We start from the raw sequence: 17810 nt of genomic DNA, 5'->3' as shown, positions 1-17810 counted from the left end.
CCATTTGTCCAGCAGGTCCCACTGGAAAGTTCTTGCGTGGAATCTGCCGAATGGGATTGCTTCGTAGGAAGCCACCATTTTACCCAGAACCCTTGTGCATTGATGCACTGAGACTTGGCTCGGTTTTAGGAGGTTCCTGACTAGCTCGGATAACTCCCTGGCTTTCTCCTCCGGGAGAAACACCTTTTTCTGGACTGTGTCCAGGATCATCCCTAGGAACAGAAGACACGTCGTCGGAACCAGGTGCGATTTTGGAATATTGAGAATCCAATCGTGCTGCCGCAACACTACCTGAGATAGTGCTACACCGACCTCCAACTGTTCCCTGGATCTTACCCTTATCAGGGAATTGTCCAAGGAAGGGATAACTAAAATTCACTTCCTTCGAAGGATTATCATCATTTCGGCCATTACCTTGGTAAAGACCCGGGGTGCCGTGTACCATCCATACGGCAGCGTCTGAACTGATAGTGACAGTTCTGTACCATAAACCTGAGGTACCCTTGGTGAGAAGGGTAAATTTTGACATGAAGGTAAGCATCCTTGATGTCCCGAGACATCATGTAGTCCCCTTCTTCCAGGTTCGCAATCACTGCTCTGAGTGACTCAATCTTGAATTTGAACCTCTGTACGTAAGTGTTCAAAGATTTTAGATTTAGAATCGGTCTCACCGAGCCGTCCGGCTTCGGTACCACAACAGTGTGGAATAATACCCCGTTCCCTGTTGCAGGAGGGGTATCTTGATTATCACCTGCTGGGAATACAGCTTGTGAATGGCTTCCAAAACTGTCTCCCTGTCAGAAGGAGACATCGGTAAAGCCGACTTTAGGAAACGGCGAGGGGGAGACGTCTCGAATTCTAATTTGTACCCCTGAGATATCACCTGAAGGATCCAGGGGTCTACTTGCGAGTGAGCCCACTGCGCGCTGAAATTCATTGAGACGGGCCCCCCACCGTGCCTGATTCTGCTTGTAAAGCCCCAGCGTATACTGAGGGCTTGGCAGAGGCGGGAGAGGGTTTCTGTTCCTGGGAACTGGCTGATTTCTGCAGCCTTTTTCCTCTCCTTCTGTCACGGGGCAGAAATGAGGAACCTTTTGCTCGCTTGTCCACGAAAAGACTGCGCCTGATAATACGGCGTCTTCTCAAGTTGAGAGGCGACCTGGGGTACAAACGTGGAATTCCCAGCTGTTGCCGTGGCCACCAGGTCTGAAAGACCGACCCCAAATAACTCCTCCCTTAATAAAGCAATACTTCCAAATGCCGTTTGGAATACGCATCACCTGACCACTGACGTGTCCATAACCCTCTACTGGTAGAAATGGACAACGCGCTTAGACTTGATGCCAGTCGGCAAATATTCCGCTGTGCATCACGCATATATAAAAATGCATCTTTTAAATGCTCTATAGGCAAAAATATACTGTCCCTATCTAGGGTATCAATATTTTCAGTCAGGGAATCCGACCACGCCAACCCAGCACTGCACATCCAGGCTGAGGCGATTGCTGGTCGCAGTATAACACCAGTATGTGTGTAAATACCTTTTAGGATACCCTCCTGCTTTCTATCAGCAGGATCCTTAAGGGCGGCCATCTCAGGCGAAGGTAGAGCCCATACAAGCGTGTGAGCGCTTTATCCCCCCTAGGGGGTGTTTCCCAACGCACCCTAACCTCTGGCGGGAAAGGATATAATGCCAATAACATTTTAGAAATTATCCGTTGTTATCGGGGGAAACCCACACATCATCACACACCTCATTTAATTTCTCAGATTCAGGAAAACTACAGGTAGTTTTTCCTCACCGAACATAATACCCCTTTTTTGGTGGTACTCGTATTATCAGAAATGTGTAAAACATTTTTCATTGCCTCAATCATGTAACGTGTGGCCCTACTGGAAGTCACATTCGTCTCTTCACCGTCGACACTGGAGTCAGTATCCGTGTCGGCGTCTATATCTGCCATCTGAGGTAACGGGCGCTTTAGAGCCCCTGACGGCCTATGAGACGTCTGGACAGGCACAAGCTGAGTAGCCGGCTGTCTCATGTCAACCACTGTCTTTTATACAGAGCTGACACTGTCACGTAATTCCTTCCAACAGTTCATCCACTCAGGTGTCGACCCCCTAGGGGGTGACATCACTATTACAGGCAATCTGCTCCGTCTCCACATCATTTTTCTCCTCATACATGTCGACACAAAAGTACCGACATACAGCACACACACAGGGAATGCTCTGATAGAGGACAGGACCCCATTAGCCCTTTGGGGAGACAGAGGGAGAGTTTGCCAGCACACACCAGAGCGCTATATATATACAGGGATAACCTTATATAAGTGTTTTTCCCCTTATAGCTGCTGTATAGTTAATACTGCGCCTAATTAGTGCCCCCCTCTCTTTTTTTTAACCCTTTCTGTAGTGTAGTGACTGCAGGGGAGAGACAGGGAGCTTCCCTCCAACGGAGCTGTGAGGGAAAATGGCGCCTGTGTGCTGAGGAGATAGGCTCCGCCCCTTTTTCGCGGACTTTTCTCCTGCTTTTTTATGGATTCTGGCAGGGGTTAAATGCATCCATATAGCCCAGGAGCTATATGTGATGCATTTTTTTGCCATCCAAGGTGTTTTTATTGCGTCTCAGGGCGCCCCCCCCCAGCGCCCTGCACCCTCAGTGACCGAAGTGTGAAGTGTGCTGAGAGCAATGGCGCACAGCTGCAGTGCGCTACCTTGTTGAAGACAGGACGTCTTCTGCCGCCGATTTTCCGGACCTCTTCTGCCTTCTGGCTCTGTAAGGGGGCCGGCGGCGCGGCTCTGGGACCCATCCAAGCTGGGCCTGTGATCGTCCCTCTGGAGCTAATGTCCAGTAGCCTAAGAAGCCCAATCCACTCTGCACGCAGGTGAGTTCGCTTCTTCTCCCCTTAGTCCCTCGATGCAGTGAGCCTGTTGCCAGCAGGTCTCACTGAAAATAAAAAACCTAATCTAAAACTTTCACTAAGAAGCTCAGGAGAGCCCCTAGTGTGCACCCTTCTCGTTCGGGCACAGAGATCTAACTGAGGCTTGGAGGAGGGTCATAGGAGGAGGAGTAAGTGCACACCAGATAGTCCTAAAGCTTTCTTTAGATGTGCCCAGTCTCCTGCGGAGCCGCTATTCCCCATGGTCCTTACGGAGTCCCCAGCATCCACTTAGGACGTTAGAGAAATATAATTGCGCACATGCGCAGGAATCTTCTATAGCCTCCTCGCTTCCTCCACCGCACCACCACTGACCCACTAGTGCCCCCTCCGGGAACAGACAGTTACAGACCTGACACCGCGACCTCAACCACAGAATGTGGTGAGCCAGGACAGACGTAGTTGACGCCTTGGCTGTCAAAACTACCACCTCAGAGAACGCCTCCGGAATGTAATAGGAGGCGGTGGTAATGTGAGACAGGTATTGTTTGGCAATGTCAGAAATATCCTCAGGAAGCTCTTCCTCTAACATCTGAACCCACACTTCAATGCCTTTTGCCGCCCAAGATGCAGCAATAGTGGGTCTATGAACAGCCCCTGTAAGGGAGTATATAGATTTCAGGCATCCCTCCACACGTTTATCCATCGGCTCTTTCAGCAAAGTGACAGTGGTGACAGGTAGAATGGACAACACCACAAGGCGGGTGACATGAGAATCCACCAATGGTGGAATCTCCCATTTGTTACACAACTCTGCAGGGAGAGGATAGCGAGCCAAGGCCCGTTTAGGGAGACGGAATTTCTTCCCTGTATTAGACCAGGGTTCCTGTCTGATGTCCACTGGATGATCAGAATGAGGTAATACAGTTTTAACCACCTTTTGCTGTTTAAACATATCCGATTTCTTTGCCACAGTAGTGGAATCCTCCTCATCAGTGTTTTGCAGGATATGTTTAAGAGCAACCACTAAGGCAGGGACATCAATTTGTAAGGGAGAATCCTCATCAGTAACACAGGATTCAGTGTCTGACAGGACCCCTCCTCTTCAGATGAAACATCAGAGAGGTTAGTAGATTGTGATGAGGAAGCAGCAAGCTTTGAGGGCCCAGGGGCACGGGAGTGACCTGGGGTAGTTTTCTGTCTAACCAGAGACTGATTTAGTTGTTGCAGTTGTTTAGACAACTGTGCTGACATTTATCTCCATGGGCCACTGGCCTCAGCAAATCCCAGTGCCAGTATTGTAAATGCCCTGGTGGCCTAGTGGGGTCCCCGAAGAACCAGATACACATTCATGAAGCAGCAAAAAGAGTGGAGAAGTGAGCCAGTGGAGAAGTTGCCAATGGCAACCTATCAGCTGCAACGTATATTTTATAGAATGCACTTGATAAATCATACCTCTCGATTCCAGCGTAATAGCCCCTGCTATTTGGACACTGTCCCACCCACTAGCCGAAGTTTCCCACGGGTGTGGGGACAGGTTGGGAGAGCCTGAGATCACGTCTGCTCTGCAAAGCAGCCAGTGACCACTGAACAGATGTTGTGTGACTGTGCACGCCATCTTTCAGTGCAGGGTGGTGTACTGCTCAGGGAACGCTGAGCACCCCCCCAAAAATGTTGATAACAGGGGTTGTAAAGCGAGGGCACTCTCCCTCTACCCAAGGCTTTTTTGGGGCCAGGTCCAGCATTTATTACCTATAAAGTTGGGAGGTATGGATAAATATTTCAATGCTGCTCGGTTGCCATGGGCAACTTCTCCATGTCTTTTCACTGCTTAATGAATAGACCTATATATCTCACACACACATGCATGAGGAAACTGCTTACTTCTGTGCTAACACAAAGCCTCCCTTCTATTTAGCCATCACACTTACCCAGCAATGGGGGTGACTCAGAGCTGATCGTAGATGTGCTAAAATGAGCACATCTACGATCAGATTCTCCGTCGCCCCACGTGTCTGCCCTTCCCCCCTTCACCGGTGCAAAAGAATTGCACCCAGCGAGTAGCTCCCTGCCTGCACAGCCTAGCTGCGCTGGCAGGCGGCTTCTCGACATGTTTTGGATCGCAGCAGTTGCCCCAGCAACGGTCCGGGTACGCTGGCGTTGTCCAACAGCGTTCTCACGATGGTTAAGCGCCCCCTCTAGCCCCGCGACAGCCTCTGCCTGTCAATCAGGCACTGGCGATCGCACCAGTGAGATGTGCTCATGTGCACAAGAGAAGGGGCTTCAGGGTGCGATCGCTGTTGTAGCAGCGATCAGCCCTGACTCAGGGCCAATGTGTGCTGTCTTCCCAGCATCATGCTATCACACTTGTAGTTCCACAGAAGCAGATATTGGGGGCCCAGGGTGGGAGAAGATGAAACACTGGAGAATGAGGGAAGGTGATAGGAGGAGGGGCTGCTGCTGGAGCCTCCTCTACCGGGGAGCGGGACAGAATTATGTAGCGGGAAATGTGGATGCAGCAGGACGAGACACCACGGCCGCTACCACCACACACACATCTTCCCACCTATGAGTCTGAGAGAACACGTGTCCAAAGTAACTGAACGGCGCATGTGACGTTATGGGCGTGGCTAAACGCCGGTGGGGGCGGAGCGTCAGACAGCTATTAGTAGGCGGTTATTGGGCTCTGTAAACCAGCTGGCGGCATAGGGGCGGAGTTCTTGCCGAGGGCGGGATACTGAGGTGGTGGCTGTTCTCGCGAGCGTATCCCGGCTGCTGCTCTCTGCCTCCCCCTCGTTCGGCGACTGAGGGTGAGAGAGCTCCCGGTGCGGGGAGGAGACACTGGACGCCGGAGAACGGGGAGCTCGCTGGTACGAGCTATAGACCGGCACTGACCTCAGTGGGGCGTCCGTCCGTACACCTCCCCCACCCGGGGAGCGCCAGGGAGGCTAACGGCCCCGGTGAGTAGCGCTACTAACTGATGGCTGGTAGAAGTGGTGACCCTGCCGAACCCGGTGCTCATCCTATAGGCCAGTGGTACAATCGCTTACAGCAGCTGGGTTGCTCCGTGGAGCATGGGCTCAGGGAGCCTTTGGGCACGGCGCAGTGCTGCTCTATTCTGCAGGGAAGCTGCTTGGTGCACACTGTAGTTTGTAAGATTGGGGCTGCCCTGCCTGGTGCCCTAGGGTTGGCTGCACTGTCTGAGCCTGGTGCCCCTGGGTATATCAGAAGGGGAATGTTACACCATGTATAGGCTGCACGCTGTATGTTGTGGGTGTCAGCCCTGTAATGTGAGGTGCATGTTCTCCCCTGTTGCCTCCTATGTCTTCTTCCCATACATGTGAGCCTGGCTATGTGGCCTGTGTAGTTGATCTCAGTTCTCATTCTTATCAGTTTGTTGTATTGGTAGCTGCTGCTGCACAGGCCTGCCCCTGCACACTCCGTTACTTGTTTTGCATCTTATCTGTAGAAGGCTCCTGCCTGAATTGTTTATTTTAAGAATAGGGTCCCCTTGCTGATTAGATAATGGTACATACATTTACTTTGCGTTCAAAAGTCAATATGAAGCATGATAGTACTGCTAGTTACAATTTATAACCCAGCTGAGGACTAGGCACCTGCAGATAGGTACTCTGTAAATATTTAATTGTCTTATCTGGAATTATTACTAACCCTATCTCTTCCTGCTATGTTTGGCTGATGCAGATATTAAGGGCTGGAAGTTACATTTTCCTGCAGGTTATAAAGGTGGTAAGTAGTTTGTGAGCTCAATGTTCAGTACTTCTCACCCTCATCGCCTTCCAGTGCTTTACTGTTGACTTTATTCAAGGATGAGTAATATAATACAGGTTGAGTCTCCCTTATCCAAAATGTTTGGGACCAGGGGTATTTTGGATATGGGATTTTTCCGTATTTTGGAATAATTGCATACCATAATGAGATATCATGGTGATGGGACCTAAATCTAAGCACAGAATGCATTTACGTTTCATATACACCTTATACACACAGCCTGAAGGTAATTTTAGCCAATATTTTTTAGAACTTTGTGCATTAAACAAAGTGTGTGTACATTCACACAATTCATTTGTTTCATATACACCTTATACACACAGCCTGAAGGTTATTTAATACAATATTTTTAATAACTTTGTGTATTAAAGTTTGTGTACATTGAGCCATCAGAAAACAAAGGTTTCACTATCTCACTCTCACACAAAAAAGTCCGTATTTCGGAATATTCTGTATTTCAGAACATTTGGATATGGGATACTCAACCTGTATGATAGCCCCAGGTCAGTTGTTCCTGAACTTATAACATGGAGTCCCAGAGTATCTGTTTTATTTTCATAGCACACCCTAGGTCAGGTTATTTGGGTAACTTACGTGGGTGCCCTTGGTTGGTGGTCCGAGACCAGTTAAAATTTATGGCAAAACCAGTGCTTGTACCTTTCCATCATAAAATATGTACATAAACAAGCAAATCCTGTCCCTCACCATACTCTAACTAAAGGCTGGGGCCACATAGTGGGCACGTGGGTCCTGCTGAACGGGACCTACTTGGCTGTGGGGGAGGGGTTTGTGTGCACATGGATCCTGTTCTGTGGGATGTCACGGAACAGGATCCGGCCAGTGACACACAGAATTTCATTGAAATGTATGTGTTCTTACTGAAAGCCCATTGTCCTGCTTTCTGGCCCAACTGCAGCATGCTGCGGTTGGATGTGGCGGCGGTACTGCCGCGCATGTGTGGAAGCCTGCTTGGGTGCCCTGTGCACTCCTTTCCAGCCAAGACGGGACCTGTTTGGCCGCTTTGTATGGCGCTACACTTAGAATGACACGTAACCACAAATCATTTAACTTGGAAAAAGAAAAAATACTCTGAATTTCTCAACAAAGTCTGATAAAAAAAAAAATTGCTGGAAACTCTGCCTTAGGCTAAAGTTTTTTTGTTTTTTGAGAAATTCAGAAAAAATCTTCAATAAAGTAACTTGTTCTTGCCTATCCGTAGGTTCCTTCATATGATGGTAAACAGGGTTGTGCTTCTGTTTACTCAAAACTAATAGCTACAGTAAAAACAATTGAATCTCCTCCCTTGTGTGTGCATTGTTATCTTGTTTTTATTATTTAGGAGTAGTACAGATCATAGTGTAGCTCAGACATCTTTCCATGTACTTTGCACAATGAAAATATTGATGCTACAGCATCTTAGTAGCTGAAATCTGTATGTAATCAATCGTATTGTAGTAGCAGTATTTGCAACCTCAAGTTTGGCTGTTTTTTGTCAATAGGCCTGTAGTTGTGCAGCCTTCAATGCTTAATGTATTACTTGTTCTCCTGTCACTTACTTTCAGGCATGTATTGATTATGTTTATGCAAAATGACAACTTTGCTGTGCTCTAAATTTGAGAACTGTCTTATGCCAGGGTAAAAATATTAATGAATGGCTGTCTAGCAGAAGAGGGATACAGAGTGTTATTTGTTTGGTTAGCTACGATGAGGATGACTTGCCTTTGCAACAGCATGGAAACACCGTCAGCAGCACTTCATTTTATCCCTGTTGGTTGGAGATATATTAGCCTGAGAGTCTGCTAGGCCAGAGCAATGGTATATGCTGTGTACTTGCGGCATAAGCAGACTTGCCCTAGTTGGCTTTCTAACAATGTATATCAGGCATGTCAAACTCGTGGACCTACAGCTGTTGAGCAACTACAAAACTACTGGGACTTGTAGTTTCACAACAGCTGGAGGGCCATGAGTTTGACATGCCTGATGTGTATATAGTAAATTACAAGAGAGAATGGAAAGGTATACTTATATTATCTGGATGTAAAACATTAGCGCTACAATCTTCTGTTGTAAGTTATCTGTATGTTAGGTGGTTGCTTGAGCAGTGTTCTGTTTTATCAGGAAATTACTCACTGGATGTCTCATCTTCTGCAAGTTTGTACATTTTACCAATCTATGGGGTTGATCCAATTAGGCTCACTGCGAGTCTATAATGCAAGCTATAGCCATAGGACTGTACAGAAATCCGCAAGCCTGTGGTGAGATCTAGGTGCTGTTGGCATTTCCATGACTTTGCAATGCCAGCTGCTCTTCGTGACTTAAATTGATTACACTGCTTGGTGAGTAACATCTCCTAATGTTTCCCCTCTCGGGCAGCCTGACAGTGGGCATATACACTGCGCGATATCGCATAGTGACGTCATGCAGCTTTGGACGAGCAGTCCAAATTGAGCTGCGTGCATGGCTGAGACCGTGGGCCGTTAATGACCCATGGGGCAGCACATTGCTCGTCGTCGGCTGCTTACGCACTGGGTGATATAGTAAACTATTGCTCAGGAGGGGGAAAATGAGCGGTATAGTTTACTATATCGTTAAGTGTGTATACACCTTAATTGGTTCGACCCCTCTGCTTTTAAGGTGTTTGCATAATTATCCTTCTGGTGGCAGTGTTTCCATTAGCAGGAAGTTCAAGTCTTCTGTTTACAAGGGCCATTGCAGCAGAGTATCTTTGTTATGGAATGTTAATGTTGCCATGTAAAACACAACTGGTTCGGACACTAGGCTAGTAGCTTCTGGACTGTAGAGCTGTGCTGACTGTTTACTCATATGTAAGCAATGTCACTTACATACTTAAACCCCTTTTCTTTACTTGAACTAAATGCTTGTTCTAAAGAATACCTGCGGTAAGATCTGACTACGTTAAGGGGGGAATACAAATTTTATCATACCCCTGATCCCACGTCTAAAGTGATGGGAGTTAAAGTGGCGATATTCAAATGCCCCGATCCCGCCTATTACACCTGGTTTTCAGCGCGCAAAGTTTTTAAACCTGACTAAAGTAATAGTAAACTGGTCTTTACACGCATTTTAGCTCTACCCCCGGGGGTAATGAGCTGAAATTAATTTGTCACGCCCATTCGCAGTAACATTAGAATACCACCGGCAGGCACAATAGGGGGCAGGAGAGGGTGATGGAGATTTGGATCTCGCCCTAAGAGTACTTTCCTCCTACACTTTGGTGTGGAAGCCATTTTAGGTTAAGAACCAGAATGTGTGACTAGGCAGCATTTTAGCACAAATAAGATAATTTAGACCTTTGACTGCAATACTACAAGTGCTTGACATTCCATATCGATGAATTATAGTTTCTGCTGTATGTAGTAGGTGCTCTTTAATGAGACATGGAAGTTTCAATCTATAGTACAGCATTCTAATGGGGCCTACACACTAATACCCCTTTTCCACTAGCTCTTAGAAACACGGGTAAATATTTTTCCCTAGTGGAAAAGAGTCCCCTGGCAAATTCCCGGATCAAGTGATCCGGGAATCCTACCCTGGTAGCTAGCCAGGTTGAACAAGTGTTCACCCCGGCTAGCTGTTTAGTGTGAACGGGAGCCGTGTCGAGGCGACACGGCTCCCGTTCAGTGTATGGGAGGGCGGCGCTGGGAGATCATGTGATCTCCAAGCGCCGCCCCCTGCCGCGTCAATAGCTGCGTCACCAACCCGGCAATTGGCGGGTTGGTGAGCGCTGTCTTTAGGGGGCTGTAGCACGGGTTGCCACCAAGTCAGGTGACACGGCTGCGACCTGTGCTACAGTAGTGGAAAAGGGGTATAAGCGATTACACTGAAAGATATGAACGATCTCGTTCATTAATGAATGAGAGATCTGTCATATCTTTCAGTGTGTATGCACCAACAATGCTCGGCCCCACGTTCGTTCATCATTGGTTCCGGGTTGTCTATGCAATCTTGTCCATATTGGCATGCAAGTCTATGGGGCTGGATGACGGGGGAGGGAGTCCGTCGGGCAGTTAGGTGGCATATCCGCCAGTGTGTTGGGCCCTTAACTTTCAGCCTTAGCTCTGCAAGGATTCATGCACTAAAAAAAACATTCAGAACAAGGGAAATATTATCTGCGCAAACTCCTTAACGAAAATTGTATTTAAATTTGCAGCCGTAGGACAAACCGTTACCCTAAATGGTTGTAGCTTAAAAAATAAGAATTCCAGGCGCAATATTTAAATGGAAAAATAGAAGATGAAAGAAAAGGAGAAGAAAAATAGAGAAGACAAAATATAGGAAAGTGCCAGACTGAATAAAAATTACAGTGCTTTTATTTAACTCAAATTAAAAATCTTTATGAACACAATAAAACATCAATGGGATCTATTTCCCATGTTAGTCCATTTAAATATAAATGGATCCACACAGTCACAGCCTGATCGGCTCGCAATGTCCTGGGACCTGATTTCCTTGGCCACAAAGGCTCCCAAAAAGTAATCAGTGTTCTTTGTAGTTTAAAAGGTATTGTGCTTTAAAAACGTCACATTACGGTCCCCTCATTTGTATCATATGTAATTTTTTACCAATAAGATAGGACCATAGGAACCCGGTGCAGTAACAGAGTTATTCCAGATTGTAGTGGGTACTATTTCATTTCCTGTCAACAAAATGTATGTCAGGTGTACCTTCTGTAGTTTTCTCTGTCCGCCGTCTCCCCGCCTTGGTCTCCGTTCAAGCTCCCTCCTTGGTAGACTCGCCCGCCGCCGCCTCCCAGAGCCTCAGTGCTCCTTCGTCCTGCACTGCCGGTGGGTTACGAGCAACACCACTCTGGCTTCCGGTTTCGCGGTCCGTGGCTTCCGGGGGTGTGAGCGGGGTGTGGGTGAGCGGCGTTCACTCGGGTGACAGATTCTGAATGCAGCTCCAACGCGTTTCCCCCCCTCAGGGGCTTCGTCAGGGATAGCTGCAATCCCAATCCATGCACTTTATATATGCTGGATCCAAACCTTAATTGGACTTAATAATTCAATTAATTAAATAGTTGTTCCATTAATTGAAGCAAATTCAGTCTGGCATTGATAAAAAGAGAAGTAAAAAAGGGAAAAGAAGGGGGGGAGAAGAAAAGGTGAAAGATTGAGGTGATAAATTGGCACGTTGTTCATATTTATAATAAATCATTTTTGTATTCAATTATATAATTATTGGTTCATAAGAAGGCTGCTAGATCAAAATCTATATTTAGACCTTTTGGTGTAATTGTATCAATCTGATAGATCCATTTTGCTTCTTCCTTGGATATTTCTGATATCTTATCGCCACCTCTCCAGTTGTTCTTTATTTTCTTAATACCCATAAATTTCAAGCCTGCAGGATCGCTGTTGTGGAAATTTTTAAAATGTACAGGAACACTATGTGTTTCCACATTCTTTTTTATGTTCCGTATATGTTCTGCAATACGTACTTTTAAGGGTCTTATGGTTCTCCCGACGTATTGTAGCCCACACGGGCATTCCAGCAGATAGATGATTCCCTTCGTGTCACATGTCACATGTCTTCTCCCCCCCTTCTTTTCCCTTTTTTACTTCTCTTTTTATCAATGCCAGACTGAATTTGCTTCAATTAATGGAACAACTATTTAATTAATTGAATTATTAAGTCCAATTAAGGTTTGGATCCAGCATATATAAAGTGCATGGATTGGGATTGCAGCTATCCCTGACGAAGCCCCTGAGGGGGGGAAACGCGTTGGAGCTGCATTCAGAATCTGTCACCCGAGTGAACGCCGCTCACCCACACCCCGCTCACACCCCCGGAAGCCACGGACCGCGAAACCGGAAGCCAGAGTGGTGTTGCTCGTAACCCACCGGCAGTGCAGGACGAAGGAGCACTGAGGCTCTGGGAGGCGGCGGCGGGCGAGTCTACCAAGGAGGGAGCTTGAACGGAGACCAAGGCGGGGAGACGGCGGACAGAGAAAACTACAGAAGGTACACCTGACATACATTTTGTTGACAGGAAATGAAATAGTACCCACTACAATCTGGAATAACTCTGTTACTGCACCGGGTTCCTATGGTCCTATCTTATTGGTAAAAAATTACATATGATACAAATGAGGGGACCGTAATGTGACGTTTTTAAAGCACAATACCTTTTAAACTACAAAGAACACTGATTACTTTTTGGGAGCCTTTGTGGCCAAGGAAATCAGGTCCCAGGACATTGCGAGCCGATCAGGCTGTGACTGTGTGGATCCATTTATATTTAAATGGACTAACATGGGAAATAGATCCCATTGATGTTTTATTGTGTTCATAAAGATTTTTAATTTGAGTTAAATAAAAGCACTGTAATTTTTATTCAGTCTGGCACTTTCCTATATTTTGTCTTCTCTATTTTTCTTCTCCTTTTCTTTCATCTTCTATTCCATTTAAATATTGCGCCTGGAATTCTTATATTTTAAAAAAAACATTGTTTATCAGGTGGTTTAGTATTGAATGTGAGTAGTTGGGAGGAGTGATTTTCAAGCTGTCACTACATTTAGTCTGACATGAGTTGTCCATGGTGTCATGCTCAGTGACACCAAGGTTATACAAATTATGCTGGGTTCTGCAGGATGTTCTGTGGCAGATTAATAGCAAGGGGAGGAGTGTGCTTTCACATGCTTGTCTCCTTACCAGGACACGCTCTGGTGCTCCCCTTTTCCCCCTTGCTCCTCTGGGTACTGTGCAGACTGTACAGGAGTAAGAACAAATTAATAGGAAAGTGGTACTACAGTAAGTAAACTACAATGGTTAAAGGGACTTGTGTGTGTGTGTGTGTAATCCCTGCTAATTGGATTCCCTCAGTGCAGAAATTCTCGTGGCTAATAGAATAACCCCCATAGTCTCATCTTAAATTGCAATACACAATAGTATACCAGAATATTGTGCATGAGTTCTGTTTTCAAGGTCCATCCTAAATTATCCTTAAAAGGTGCACCCATGTGTATAATCTGTTTTCAATTTGTTTCTCAAGCAAGTCTAGACTTTTTCACAACACTTATCTGTAATATGAAATTCCAGAAAACATGGAATAATGGGGAGTTTCCAGGCATAGGTGGCAGCATATCCTAAACATGAGTTTATCCTGAAATAGTAGTGTTTAGTTCTCAAGTGGGAATTTAGCTCCTGGGCTAAGTGTCCAGGAGCTGTTTAATTCCTACCAGTGACTAGCCCTGGGGCTGCACTTATCACTCCTGAGGAGTGAGCAGAAATCTGAGCAGAATTTCAGGTCTAGTCTCTACCTGACAGTTGCATCACACACAGGAGCAGCAGTTTTAAAGTGCTAACTCTGGATGACATTGTGAGAAGTAATTGGGGCCGATTCAAACATTTTTTTATTTCTCTCACGTCCTAGTGGATGCTGGGGACTCCGTAAGGACCATGTGGAATAGACTGGCTCCGCAGGAGACATGGGCACTTTAAGAAAGAATTTGGATTCTGGTGTGCTCTGGTTCCTCCCTCTGTCTCTCCTCCAGACCTCAGTTTGAATCTGTGCCCGGACGAGCTGGGTGCTGATTAGTGAGCTCTCCTGTAAGAAAGTATTTTGTTAGGTTTTTTATTTTCAGGGAGCTCTGCTGGCAACAGACTCCCTGCATCGTGGGACTGAAGGGAGAGAAGCAGCCCTACTCTGCAGATAGGTCCTGCTTCTTAGGCTACTGGACACCATTAGCTCCAGAGGGATCGTACACAGGATCTCACCCTTTGTCGTCCGATCCCGGAGCCGCGCCACCGTCCCCCTCGCAGAGCCGGAAGACAGAAGCCGGGTGAAAGAAGCAAGAAGACTTCGAAATCGGCGGCAGAAGACTCCAGTCTTCACTGAGGTAGCGCACAGCACTGCAGCTGTGCGCCATTGCTCCCACACTACACCCACATACTCCGGTCACTGTAGGGTGCAGGGGAGGGGGGGGCCTGGGCAGCAATTAGGACCTCTTGGCAAAAGTTAGACATATATACAGTTGTGCACTGTATATATGTATGAGCCCCCGCCATAATTTTGTACATAAACGCGGGACAGAAGCCTGCCGCTGAGGGGGCGGGGCTTCTTCCTCAGCACTCACCAGCGCCATTTTTTCTCCACAGCTCCGCTGAGAGGAAGCTCCCCAGGCTCTCCCCTGCAGATTCACGGAAGAAGAGGGTAAAAAGAGAGGGGGGGCACATAAATTAGGTGCAAAAACATAATATACAGCAGCTACTGGGTTAACACTAAGTTACTGTGTGATTCCTGGGACATATAGTGCTGGGGTGTGTGCTGGCATACTCTCTCTGTCTCTCCAAAGGGCCTTGTGGGGGAACGGTCTTCAAAAAGAGCATCCCCTGTGTGTGTGGTGTCAGTACGCTTGTGTCGACATGTTTGACGAGGAAGGCCATGTGGAAGCAGAGCGGGAGCAAATGAATGTGGTGTCTCCACCGACGGCGCCGACACCTGATTGGATGGATATGTGGAAGGTTTTAAATGATGATGATGATAATTCCTTGCATAAAAGGTTGGATAAAGCTGAAACCTTAGGACAGTCAGGGTCTCAGCCCATGCCTGATCCTATGTTGCAGAGGCCGTCAGGGTCTCAGAAGCTCCCACTATCCCAAATTGTTGACACACATACCGACATGGAATCTGACTCCAGTGTCTATTACGATGATGCAAAGTTACAGCCTTAATTGGCTAAATCCATCCGTTATATGATTATAGCAATTAAAGGATGTGTTGCACATCACAGAGGAAACCCCAGTCCCTGACAAGAGGGTTCATATGTATGGGGAAAAAAGGCAGGTGGTGACCTTTACCCCTTCACATGAGCTAAATGAGTTATGTGAAAAGGCTTGGGAATCTCCAGATAAAAAACTGCAGATTTCCAAACGGATGCTTATGGCGTATCCTTTCCCGCCAACGGACAGGTTACGCTGGGAATCCTCCCCTAGGGTGGACAAAGCTTTAACACGCTTATCCAAGAGGGTAGCCCTGCCGTCACAGGATACGGCCACCCTAAAAGATGCTGCGGATAGAAAGCAAGAGGGTACCCTGAAGTCCATTTATACACATTCAGGTACCTTACGAAGGCCGGCAATTGCGTCGGCCTGGGTGTGTAGTGCTGTAGCAGCATGGACGGATACCTTATCTGAGGAACTTGATACCTTAGACAAGGATACTATATTAATGACCCTGGGGCATATAAAAGACGCTGTCCTATATATGAGAGATGCTCAAAGAGACATTAGCCTACTGGGCTCTAGAATAAATGCAATGTCGATTTCTGCCAGAAGGGTCCTGTGGACTCTGCAATGGACAGGTGATGCCGACTCAAAAAGGCACATGGAGGTTTTACCTTACAAGGGTGAGGAATTGTTTGGGGAGGGTCTCTCGGACCTAGTCTCCACAGCTACTGCTGGAAAGTCAAATTTTTTGCCATATGTTTCCTCACAACCTAAGAGAGCACCGTATTACCAAATGCAGTCCTTTCGATCACAAAAAGGCAAGAAAGTCCGAGGTGTGTCCTTTCTTGCCAGGGGCAGAGGAAAGAAGCTGCACAACACGGCTAGTTCCCAGGAACAGAAGTCCTCCCCGGCTTCCACTAAATCCACCGCATGACACTGGGGCTCCACAGGCGGAGCTAGGCCCGGTGGGGGCGCGTCTCCGAAATTTCAGCCACAAGTGGGTTCACTCCCAGGTGGATCCCTGGGCGATAGAGATTGTGTCTCAGGGATACAAGCTGGAATTCGAAGAGATGCCCCCTCATCGATACCTCAAATCGGCCCTGCCAGCTTTACCCCTTAGAGAGGGAAATAGTGTTAGCTGCAATTCACAAATTGTATCTTCAGCAGGTGGTGGTCAAGGTTCCCCTCCTTCAACAAGGAAAGGGTTATTATTCGACCATGTTTGTGGTACCGAAACCGGACGGTTCGGTCAGACCCATATTGAATTTAAAATCTCTGAACATATACCTGAAAAGGTTCAAGATGGAATCGCTCAGAGCGGTCATCGCAAGTCTGGAAGGGGGGGATTTTATGGTGTCTCTGGACATAAAGGATGCATACCTTCATGTCCCCATTTACCCACCTCATCAGGCGTACCTCAGATTTGTAGTACAGGATTGTCATTATCAATTTCAGACGTTGCCGTTTGGTCTCTCCACGGCACCGAGAATATTTACAAAGGTAATGGCGGAAATGATGGTGCTCCTGCGGAAGCAAGGGGTCACAATTATCCCATACTTGGACGATCTCCTCATAAAGGCGAGGTCCAGAGAGCAGTTGCTGATCAGAGTGGCACGCTCTCGGGAAGTGTTACAACAGCACGGCTGGATTCTAAATATTCCAAAGTCGCAGTTGATTCCTATGATTCGTCTGCCTTTCCTGGGCATGATTCTGGACACAGACCAGAAGAGGGTTTATCTCCCGATGGAGAAGGCTCAGGAGCTCATTACACTGGTCAGAGACCTATTAAAACCAAAACAGGTGTCGGTGCATCACTGCACGCGAGTCCTGGGAAAGATGGTGGCATCATACAAGGCCATTCCCTTCGCCAGGTTCCATGCAAGGACCTTTCAATGGGATCTGTTGGACAAGTGGTCTGGATCACATCTTCAGATGCATCGGTTGATCACCCTATCCCCCAGGGCCAGGGTGTCTCCTGTGGTGGCTGCAGAGTGCTCACCTTCTCGAAGGTCGCAGATTCGGCATTCAGGACTGGGTCCTGGTGACCACGGATGCAAGCCTCCGAGGGTGGGGAGCAGTCACACAGGGAAGAAATTTCCAAGGGCTGTGGTCGAGTCAGGAGACTTGCCTTCACATCAACATACTGGAACTAAGGGCCATATACAACGCCCTACGTCAAGCGGAGTCCCTGCTTCGCGACCAACCGGTTCTGATTCAGTCAGACAACATCACTGCAGTGGCTCATGTAAACCGCCAAGGCGGCACACTGAGCAGGGTGGTGATGGTAGAAGCCACCAGAATTCTTCGCTGGGCGGAGAATCACGTAAGCGCACTGTCAGCAGTGTTCATTCCAGGAGTGGACAACTGGGTAGCAACTTCCTCAGCAGGCACGACCTCCACCCGGGAGAGTGGGGACTTCATCAAGAAGTCTTAACGCAGATTGCAA

The 17810-nt window shown here is 47.3% G+C and overlaps 1 protein-coding gene across 1 annotated transcript in view; it reads left to right on the top strand.

Annotated features, from left to right (window-relative positions):
* The first annotated feature begins 5520 nt into the window (after positions 1 to 5520).
* Positions 5521 to 17810, top strand: part of SPSB1 (splA/ryanodine receptor domain and SOCS box containing 1) — a 47856-nt gene continuing 35566 nt past the window's right edge. The window contains exon 1 of the mRNA XM_063943095.1: positions 5521 to 5845. The gene's annotated coding sequence lies outside the window, so the exon portion shown is untranslated. The remainder of the gene's footprint in view (positions 5846 to 17810) is intronic.

The sequence above is a fragment of the Pseudophryne corroboree genome, chromosome 10, assembly GCF_028390025.1.
Source record: "Pseudophryne corroboree isolate aPseCor3 chromosome 10, aPseCor3.hap2, whole genome shotgun sequence".
Classification (NCBI taxonomy): domain Eukaryota; kingdom Metazoa; phylum Chordata; class Amphibia; order Anura; family Myobatrachidae; genus Pseudophryne; species Pseudophryne corroboree.
The sequence above is the reverse complement of the archived record's forward strand: the minus strand, read 5'-3'. Positions and strand labels throughout refer to the sequence as shown.